This window comes from Zea mays, chromosome 4 (assembly GCF_902167145.1).
Source record: "Zea mays cultivar B73 chromosome 4, Zm-B73-REFERENCE-NAM-5.0, whole genome shotgun sequence".
Taxonomy (NCBI): domain Eukaryota; kingdom Viridiplantae; phylum Streptophyta; class Magnoliopsida; order Poales; family Poaceae; genus Zea; species Zea mays.
This window is the reverse complement of record NC_050099.1, coordinates 189,713,656-189,725,181: the sequence shown is the minus strand read 5'-3', so window position 1 is coordinate 189,725,181 and position 11,526 is coordinate 189,713,656. Positions and strand designations below refer to the sequence as shown.

General features: G+C 42.4%; 1 long non-coding RNA gene across 2 annotated transcripts; it reads right to left on the bottom strand.

The window, feature by feature from the left end:
• Positions 1–161: 161 nt before the first annotated feature.
• Positions 162–1,443, bottom strand: LOC103654281 (uncharacterized). Of its 2 annotated transcripts, XR_002268847.1 has the most exons (4): positions 1,394–1,443; positions 1,155–1,308; positions 712–870; positions 162–630 (listed from the first exon to the last, which is right to left on the bottom strand). It is a non-coding gene; the product is annotated as an uncharacterized lncRNA (long non-coding RNA). The 2 variants fall into 2 exon arrangements; XR_002268848.1 differs by lacking the exon at positions 1,155–1,308.
• Between the last annotated feature and the right edge of the window lie 10,083 nt (positions 1,444–11,526).

The window sequence follows — 11,526 nt, the reverse complement described above, 5'->3', positions numbered from 1 at the left end:
ATCAAAAAAACACACAGAATGAGGAGGGGACACTATGAATTTATTACGCCGCTGAGACCAGGGCGTTGTTTAGGCTGCAAAAGAGTCAAAGTTGCTTCACATCAAGCACTTGAAAGCATTATTATTAATACATGATTGAAGCATGAGACAACTATCTCAAGACATGAGAAAGAAAACTAATGCAACCGCACAGTGATCAGCCATGTTATAGAACAACATCAGATCTAAAAGATCGATGAGTTTAATAGAATTTCCCATTAACGAAAAGGAGGAGGGAATTCAAATTTCACTTGCTTATTTGATTGATAAAATTGAAGTTTCAAGTTTTGGATCTAAAAGAAATCATGGTTTGTAAAGCTTGTACCATCATGGTGGTGGCAGCAGCAATGAAGTGTTATTGATAAACTCCGCCATGATGCATTTGAAACCATGGTTTGCAATAGACTCAATAGAGTTAATAAACTTCAATGAAAAAATATATCTATAAATTAAGGGATAGCTGCATTTTCACCTCGCTCATGTCTTTTGTCGTCTGATCTTCGTTGTAATCGCCATTTGGAACTCCCTCTTCTCTGGCGTCGCTGCTCGTGGCGTGCTGCTGCTACGGCCAAGGCCACTGTGGCAAGCCCGCTGCAGTCAAGAAGAGAAGATATGTAGCCGCGTCGGTCCCGAGGACAAGCTCTCGTTCAAAGGGATAGAGTGGATTGATACCTAATGCTTTATCTGATTGTATGGTGGGGCCTTCAGTCATAGCGGAGGGAACAGTAGGCTCCAATGAGAAAAAGCTTCGAGAGTCGTGATTCAGTTATCTACTATACATTCCTGTGTCGCAGCCTCAAGTTTGAAAATTGGCATATTCATGTAACACCTCTAAAATAGAAGAATAATACAAAGCATTATTTAGAACAAAAAGATGGATACATTTAACAGAAATGTATAGTAGTGGTTGTTGGAAAGCATGGTCATGTGATGACCAAGATGAAATCTAAACGATCGTACCAACCCAAAGAATCATATAAAATTGCAAATATAATACAGCCCAAAACCGCGAGCACATCCAGTATAGCTTATCAAGAAATAGTTTCTGATTGAATCAAGTAATAAAAGCATAGGCAAAATCAATAAAAGGAAGAAAACAGACTATGAGACGGTACCTTCGGGTGCAGGGAAATGATTGCAAATGAAAAAACAAGAATCGATGTGAAGACAATGTAAAATAGGTTGAGTCCACAGTCATGTTCAGATGGACCCGAGAAAGAGAATGTGGCATTGTAAAAGACAACTGAGACAACCAACATAGCCATGTGCCTACAGCGACAAAAGGGTATAAATAATAGAAAAAATACACAAATGGAAGGCCAAGCAAATACGAGAATAACAGCAAGCAACCAACCAGAATTGCTCGTCCTTGGCGACCCAATTCTCATTCCATCCGTGCAAAAATTCAATAGCAGAACAACATGTGTGGCCAACAGTAGCAGAGTACTCGCTCAATGTTCCAGAAACTCAACAAATGGATCATTTCTCTTCCCCACCCCAAAAACACAAGTTCTGAAATCTTAAAGCGCATCTTCCATTTCCACTAAAATAGGCCATTAGATCGATTCGGCCTGTCGTCAAACAGCAACACAACATGGTTCTAGCAGAAATATATTTAAATAAAGTACATATAAAATACAAAACTATCATAACTTTAGTACTTCCTCTTTAATTTTGAATTGAGCTTGCTGGGTTTTGTAAGGTCCTCCAATCCATATCTACAAGGAAATTGAAATACATAGTGCTTAGAACAAATAACTAATGTCAATAGTCATGATGATATTACTATGTTCCTTTCATCAAGACACACAATAATCATGAATGGTGAAGGCACCCAACAGTTTTCTTACACGATTTTCATCATCTTGAGTAGCCATCTCTCCCAAGCACATGACTAAGAAGTAAAAACATCAGCCATTGTTTTGTCTTGTTACCTCCCTTGATAATTTAATTTAGTATAACACTATGAAAGATAATTCAAATTTTTCAGTGTATCCAAATTTTCTGTAACCATAAACTTTAAGCACACAAATCAGCCATTTCATGACAGAGATTGCCTAGCCAAATTTCATTCATTAAAAAACATATCACATTGCTTGTATTATACTATTATTCAGAGGTTAAAATCAGCTTGTGGGTTGTCAGCCAATTCTACCTGATGGAGCTTGGCTGTTCTAGTCTCTTTGGGGGCTCGGCTGAGATATGCTCAGGTTCAGATCGACATCAGCAACTGCAGAAGCAGTAAAATCCAAGCAGTTCAATAGCCAATAATAATACCTGAAGATTATATATATGCAGGAAGAAATGCTACCTTCAGTCGGCAGCTCCCCGTGATACGTGCTCGGCTCAAAGTTCGTCATGTCCTCTCAGCCATTGCATTTGATGGCGGCCTTGTCGTAGTCTTCACTTGGATACTGCTTGTGATGGCGGCTCAAAGTTCGTCACGACTTGTTTTCCACGAGGCGGGGCGGAGCTCGGCACCTCAGCCTGAAGGCAGGTCTGCGCCTCTGCGAGAGGAGCTTGGCTGCTCGGCGCCCGCGGCGAGGAGCTCATCCAGTCGAGCTGCCGAGCGGGCGGGCGGCCTGGGCGGAGCTCGGGTAGGTGGCGCCTCAGCCTGGGCGCAGGCAGGTCCGGTCGGAGCTCACGGCTGCCCGGCGCCGGCGGTCCGGGGCGACGGAGCTCGGAGGCGCGATCGCGCCTCGCGCGGAGGCCTGGCGTAGCGTCGGCGGCTTGGCGGACGACGGTTGCGGCTCGCGCAGATGAGGGGAGTGGGAGGCGGTGGAGGAGAAGGGAGTAGCGAGAGAGCTAGGATTGCTCGCAATAGTTGGACGACCGGGATGCACGCGGGTGTGGGCAGCAGACACGGACGATCTAGATTGGCTGAAGGCAGAACCAGGGAGGCAGCCTACCCCTTACAGCCTTAATAGGTAGTATAGATTTACCACCAAGGGATATGAGGCTTTAGCTAATGCACTAATGCACATTGGGTCGATATCGGATTTCTCAAATACGAAATAAACATGACCTCAACCCCTGTTTTTGTTCCATTTCCAGATTTTTTCTGGAAATCCAGAAACGACCGGGTCAAATATGGAAAACTGAAAGTAGCCTAGAGGGGGGTGAATAGGCTAATCTGAAAATTTTCACAACAAACTTCGAAAGATTGTTAGATACACAGTTTGACTGGTGCAGGCCGGTTCAACAGCTACGTGCGCAAGTTGAACCACTCTGAACCAATCCAACTGTTTTATAAACTTTAGACTAAAATCTACTCGAAAAAGTATTTCGCGAGTTCTTGAGAGAAGTAAGATATAGCTAAGTGACGATGAAAAGATGAATGTGTAACGGCTATTTTACTTCTAGATAAACTCTACGGAAAAATCTTTATGTCAATCTTGCAAGTAAAAATATCTCAAGTTAAAACAAGCAAGAACACAAGACACAAGATTTAATCCGAGGTTCGGCCACACCACAAAGGTGTCCTACTCCCCGTTGAGGAGCCCACAAAGGGCCGGGTCTTTTTCAACCCTAATCCTCCAAAAGCCGACCACAAAGGTCAAGGCAATCTCTTCTTGTCTTAGCTCAAAGAGCGGGTGATACAAACTTCTTGCGGTCGTCCACAAATTTGGAGACTCCCAAACAATCTCAAAAGATCTTGAAACCTAGGGTTTCAAGAACACCAAGAACGCACAAGAGGGGTTTGCACAAGCTCAAGTCTTTGTAAAAGAGATGGGAGAGGAAAACCAAATCGTGAGCACAAGCACAAACCTCACACCCAAGAGCTCCTCCAACAAGGTTGAATCTTGAGGAAGATTTAAGTGTGAGAGAGATGGAGAGATGAGTGCTTTGTCTCAAGTTAGGTGAGCAATAAATGAGTGAGTGTTCAGCCGTATTGAAGAAGAGAGAGAGAGAGAGGGGTCTATTGTAACACCCGGCTTTAAAGAACAAACCCGGGTGCGTCTCATACATGCGCCAAGAAGACAACATATATAATAACAGAGTGTATAGAGATAAATGTCATAAAACATCAGAGTAATTATTACATAGCGGAAGACTTATTACAAAATAAAGGAATAAATGTAAAACGAACTAAGGATCGTCGGCGCCAATGTCGACTGAGAAACGCCACCTAGATCAGATCGAATGCCTCGGTGTTAGGCGGCTCCTCTTCGACCACCTGTTCTTCTCCTGTGGGGGGTGTGAGACAGCAAGGGTGAGCTCACATACGTTCATAGCTCAACAAGTCGTGGGGAATAATGTGGCATGAACTCACCAAAGGTGGGAGTTCATGTAGTGTAAGGCTGATCAATGAAATAAAGGCTGAGGCTGAGCATTGCTTTTATAAGTTTGTCAAAATTTTATTAGCAATTACTAAGTGTAAGTAAATACCAAACCTTAATAATAATAAAGTATTAATAAAATAATCCCAAATGCGATACAAATGTCAAATTAAATTTAAGTTCCATAATTAATCATGTGAGGGTCCGAGCTGCTCATGACCGTGAGCACGGCTAGTATACCAGTTTTACACTCTGCAGAGGTTGCACATCTTTACCCACAAGTCATGTTACCCATCTGCCAAGAGATGGCCAATCCCATACACCTCTACCGAGGAGGCGAGGCAGGGTAACACTACGAGGCCTTTACAAAGTTCCACTAGCTTCAGAAATCCCGCTACAGTTTATAGGAAGCTCCAGTGCAGGGTTCTTGCCTGACCGCCATCGCATCAAAATCAACCAAGGACCTCCCTACACTGACCACTCCCCTACTGCCCTTGCCCCTTTCGGGTAAGGAAGACCTCCACTAGCTTTCCTAGTTAATCAGCCAAGGGCGTCCCATTATACCCTTGTGGTAGCACTGTTTTCCCGGGTGGTCGCTCCATGTTCCCATTAACATAATGATCTTAACATGAGCAGTAATAATAAAAAGATAATATAAGTGTAGTAATGAATAGTGTATCTTCATACCCAAAACCACAATAAGCGATAGCAAGTACTACCCAAAAATATTCCGTGGCAAACAAGGTATAAAGATAGCCAAAACTAAGGTAACTTATTAGGTCCCATCAAAATTAACCTATGCAGATCATTATAATTAATAAGAACATGGCTGGGAAAAAGTAAGTGATCAAGGGCACAACTTGCCTTCAATGAGCTCCTGCTCAGCTATCTCTACTTGCTGAACCTCAGAATCCACAGTGGCTTGCTCGTCTACTCGCATCAACACAATACATACATAGTATAGCATAAATTAACATCACATCAAACATGTAAATAAATTATACAGTAAAAATCTACACAATAAAATGAGATCATAGGAACTGAAATCATTAAATTTGGGGTTATAGATTTCAAGTTATGAATTTCCTAAGATTTAATGTGCTTGAAATAGGATTAAATGATAAATAAATTTTCTAACTGTTTTCATGTCAAAACAGAGACACTGAATGGTAGAGAATAAAATTACAAAATTTTAGAAATTTGAATGGCTCAATTTGGACTAAAAATGGATTTTCTATGATTTATACAAGTTCTAGGGTTTATTTTCATATTAAAAATCCAATTTCTAATTCATTTAATTGATTTAAAACAATTCTGGATCGGGCCTCATTTACTGGTAAGTTCAGGGGCTAACCCGCAAGATCTCCAAGACACAGCGCTCCACTGGTCTGGACTGTGGGTTGTTTTTAAATAAACAGAGGGGCTCTTATGCAAAAGTGCACCGCGAAGGGGTATGGATGTTTTCTGGCCGTCGGATCGAGCGGCAACGCGCAAGATTAGAACGGTGAGCTGATGAATCGGTATACGACAAGAGCCCCTAGATTTGAATCCGACGCTCAGGATTTAATGAAGCCCAAAGGACCGATCTCCATCCGATTCCGATCGGACGATCCACAGCCCTTCCCCCAATCGATACGCCAACACCTAATCCAGACCGCACACAAGCAGATCGACGGTCCACGGTCGTTCTTCTTCTTCCCTCTCCCAGCAACTCATCTTCCCCGACGACACCCCTCCACCGCCGACGAACACGTGACGGCGGTGATGGCCAATCGGGCCCGCTACTGCACTAAACCCTAATTAAAAGGTCCTACACGTTCGTAAGGGTAAAGCGAGCCAGTTGGAAGCTATCTCACCGGTGACTAGGCGTTGGTTGAAGCTGCTCACGTACCGCGCGGGTTTGCGGCCACGAACAAGCAACGGCGAGAAATTGCCGCTGAGCCGATGATCCCCGATCTCCTTGGTTGACACCGCTGTGAGCGCAACCCCACGTCGAAGCTCCCGAGTCCAACACCGGCGTCGAGTCACCGCCCAGGCCGAGGATGGCGGGGCGGTCACCTCAAAACTATCCTAACGGGAACTCTTACACGCAGGGACTTGGCTCGGTGGTTCGGGGTGTGGTCAGCGCGGTCGGGGAACCCTCCCATCATATAGGCGCAAGGACCGGTTAGTTGAGCCATCCCCGAGAGCAGCGCGCCGGGTGGTTACGGCGGCGACTGTTCCAGCGCGGAGGATTCGCAGCTCGCGAACGAATCCGACTGATGGGGTACACTGACCAGAGACAACGCCAGGTGCCATACCGACTGAAACCGAACCACGGGACCAACCTGTCGGCGCATCGGATCCCCGCTACGGGCGAGTAGCGACTGACAGTCGGGCCCCATCCAACAGGTAATCGCGTGCAGGTGTAGTGGTTGGGCTGGCGCGCACGTGGGAAAAGTGATGGGCCAGAAATGGGGCAGTCGGCCCATGTAACTCTTTTATTCTTTTTCTTTTTATCTTTTCTTCTTACTTTCTTCATTTCTAAATTTGGTTTGAATTCGAATTTTAAATTCGAACATTGTGCAAATTTTTATTCTCCAATCATATTGTGAAATGAAAATACAAATTTTGGAAATAATAGTATATTATTTATATTTTTATATCATTTCTCTTCTTCTCATTTTCAAAACCCTAATTTTAATTTAGGGTTTAGTCCAACCTTAGAATTATTATCTTATTATTATTATTCTTCCTATTTTTATTTAATGCACAAACATATAACTCCAGCATGATGCATATATTTTTTTCATCATTGTTTTAATTCATTTCTAAATTTTTAGGTATGCTCTTCTTATGATGCAAATGAGGCACATAAAATTGAGGAGCTCTCTCTATTATTCTTTGTATACAACTTTGAGTATTACAAATCCTACCCCCCTTAAAAATAATCTCGTCCTCGAGATTTAAGAAGATCTAGGGAAAAGGTGGGGAAAATCTATACGAAGCTCTTCTTCTCTTTCCCAAGTTGCTTCACCTTCACCGTGGTGGCTCCATTGCACTTTGCACATCTTTATAACCTTATTCCTCGTAACTCGAGTCAAAGTATCCAAAATCTTGATGGGGTACTCAGCATAAGTCAGGTCATCTTGAACGCTAAGGTATTCCATTGGTAACTGTTCTTCAGGCACCCTGAGACATTTCTTCAGCTAAGATACATGGAATACATCATGAACATCTGATAGATTATCAGGTAGCTCGAGTTGATAGGCCATCTCTCCAACTCGCCTAAAAACTCTGAATGGTCCAATAAGGTGAGGGGACAATTTGCCCTTGACTTTAAATCTCCTCATTCTACGAAGTGGTGACATCTTGAGGTACACATGATCACCTTCCTCAAACTCCAGTGGTCTTCTTCTATTATCAGCGTAGCTCTTTTTTTCCTGGTTTGAGCTACCCTCAAATTCTCCTGAATTATTCGGACTTGTTCTTCTGCCTCTTGAATAAGTTCAGGTCCAAAGATTTGTCTTCCTTTAGTCTAATCCAATATAGAGGAATCCTGCATTTCCTGCCATATAGCGTCTCGAACGGTGACATCTTCAGACTGGCCTGATAACTATTATTATATGAGAACTCAACATAAGGTAGACTCTTGTCCCAACTACTACCATGCTGAAGGGCACAAGCTCTCAACATGTCCTCCAATACTTGATTAGCTCTTTTAGTCTGTCCATCGGTTTGAGAATGTTAGGACGAACTAAAATTCAACTTCGTATCCATATTCTTATGAAAACTTTTTCAAAATCTTGAGGTAAACTATGATCCTCTATCCAAAATGATCCTCTTTGGTACTCCATGTAGAGACACAATCCGAGCCATACAAAACTCTGCCAATTGAGATATCTTACAAGTAGTCTTGGCCGGAATAAAATGAGCCACTTTGGTCAGTCTATCCATAATAACCCATATCGAATCATATCCTTTCGAGGTGCGAGGAAATCCAGTAATGAAATCCATACCAATCTCTTCCCTTTGCCATTCGGGTATCTTTAATGGGTATAATAGTCCAGTTGGTCTCTAGTGTTCAGCCTTAACTCTTTGACACACATCGCACATAGCCACATGTGCAGGCACATCTCTCTTCAATCCATTCCGCAAATACTTCCGCTTCGAATCCTGATACATCTTGGTGCTACCAGGATAAATAGAGTAATCCGACTCATGGGCCTCCTTTAAAATAGTCTCACGTAGGCTTTCAATCTCCGGAACACATACCCGATCCTTGAACCATACGGTGCCTTGCTCATCTTCCGTGAATTTTGGACCTCGACCTTCAGTAATCAGATCCTTAATCTCTTGTATCTTAGCATCACCAATTTGTCATTTGCGGATCTCTTGCTCCAAAATAGGTTCCACATCAATAGTAACTCCTTTAATGTGAGCAACTATCCCCAGGTTAAGTCTCCTGAAATCCTCAACAATCTTATCGGGTAGCTGGGCAACAACAGCTGAATGATCATGCTCCTTTCGACTCAAGGCATCTGCAACCATATTTGCCTTGCCCGGGTGATAGTGAATCTCCAAATCATAATCCTTAATAAGCTCCAACCAACGGCGTTGCCTAAGGTTGAGATCCTTCTGAGTGAATATGTACTTCAAACTCTTATGATCCGTATATACTTGGCACTTAGTTCCCATAATGTAGTGTCTCCAAATCTTAAGTGCATGCACAACGGCAGCCAGTTCTAAGTCATGCGTGGGGTAGTTCAATTCATGTTTCTGCAACTGACGAGACGCGTAGGTGATCACATGTCCTTCTTGCATGAGCACACATCCTAATCCTTGGCCACATGCATCACAATAAATGTCAAATCCCTTCTATAGATCTAGCATAATCAACATTGGTGGTGACATCAATCTCTTCGTTAATTGATCAAAGCTTTCTTGGCACTTCTCATCCCACTTAAATTCTCTTCCTTTCTCCAAAAGCGAGGTCATAGGCTTGGCAATCTTAGAGAACCCTTCAATAAATCTCCGATAATATCCTGCAAGTCCCAAGAAACTTCGAATCTCCATAACTGTAGTGGGTATGCTCCACGCCACTATCTCCTTGACTTTAGCAGGATCCACTGATATTCCTCCATTAGATATGATATGTCCAAGGAATGGCACCTCGTCAATCCAAAACTCGCATTTGCTAAACTTGGCGTAGAGTTGATTATCTCGTAGCTTCTGTAGCACCAATCTCAGGTGTTCCTCATGATCACTTTCACTCTTAAAATAGATAAGAATATCGTTGATAAATACTACGACGAAACTCTTCAGATCCATAAAATAGACTGTGCATTAGTTAGACTAAATGACATAACGGTGAACTCATATAAACCATATCGGGTCGAGAAATCCGTCTTGGGAATATCCAATGGCCTAATCTTCATTTGATGATAACCCAATCGGAGATAAATCTTCGAGAATACCCTAGCACCTATCATCTGATCAAATAAATCTTCAATGTGGGGTAATGGATACTTGTTCTTCATAGTGACACCATTAAGGGACCTTTAATCCACACACATCTCTTGCAATCCATATTTCTTCTGTACAAACAAAACCGGTGCTCTCCAAGGTGAAGACTCGAACGAATGTAACCAGCCTCTTGCAACTCCGTTAAGTGCTTCTTGAGTTCTTTTAACTCTTGTACACACATCCTATATGGCCATTTAGAAATAGGAGCAGTTCCAGGTAAGAGATCTATGACAAACTCAACTTCCGTATCTGGTGGCATCCCTGGTAACTCCTCTGGAAAGACATCCAGAAAATCCTTAACCACACGGATGTTGTCACCAACAAACTTCCCATCGACTAAGAATGCCGCTTGTTTGGTGGCGGTAGTTACTGCAATTCCAACTTTAAATCTTTCTCTTTTGGAACTGGTGAGTTCTATGGTTCCTCTAACACAGTGTATAAACTGCCTTTGCCTTTCTTAACCATGACATACCAAGGATCACGTCTATACTGCTCTCTTCTAACAGTATAGGGGTAGCTCATCTGGGTTAGAAACATAGGGTACGAAAGAAAGAATTGTAGACAAGGCAGTGATTACGAAGCATGTTACTTCGATGGATTTATTAGCTAAGTAGATTAGTGTGTCACCTACTAATGCTAATACATTACCCTATGGTGGTACATGCTAAGATGCCCGTCTATACTATTTCAATCAATCAAAGAAGCAAATCAGGCATTGATCATCAGCACAATCAACCAACATTTTTTTAATAGAGAAAATAATTTTAATTTTTGTCTTAGGTCTCCTATCTCTTAAAAAGGTCATAAATGTAGGATTCCAAAGTGTGAAATCCATCTTGTCTCAGAGTAGAAAAGGTAAGAATCATCAGAGTAGAACAGTAGAAGGTGAGACAGGATCAAGATAAGTGTAGAGAGAATCAGAGTAAGGTAAGTATAGAATGAATCAAAATAAGGTAAGTAGGTAAGAGTGTTGTCCATTTCTATCTAGGTTTCGTCCTACAATCAACATTTCCTCTGATACCACTTCTGTAACACCCGGCTTTAAAGAACAAAGCCGGGTGCGTCTCATACATGCGCCAAGAAGACAACATATATAATAACAGAGTGTATAGAGATAAATGTCATAAAACATCAGAGTAATTATTACATAGCGGAAGACTTATTACAAAATAAAGGAATAAATGTAAAACGAACTAAGGATCGTCGGCGCCAATGTCGACTGAGAAACGCCACCTAGATCAGATCGAATGCCTCGGTGTTAGGCGGCTCCTCTTCGACCACCTGTTCTTCTCCTGTGGGGGGGGGGGGGTGTGAGACAGCAAGGGTGAGCTCACATACGTTCATAGCTCAACAAGTCGTGGGGAATAATGTGGCATGAACTCACCAAAGGTGGGAGTTCATGTAGTGTAAGGCTGATCAATGAAATAAAGGCTGAGGCTGAGCATTGCTTTTATAAGTTGGTCAAAATTTTATTAGCAATTACTAAGTGTAACTAAATACCAAACCTTAATAATAATAAAGTATTAATAAAATAATCCCAAATGCGATACAAATGTCAAATTAAATTTAAGTTCCATAATTAATCATGTGAGGGTCCGAGCTGCTCATGACCGTGAGCACAGCTAGTATACCAGTTTTACACTCTGCAGAGGTTGCGCATCTTTACCCACAAGTCATGTTACCCATCTGCCAAGAGATGGCC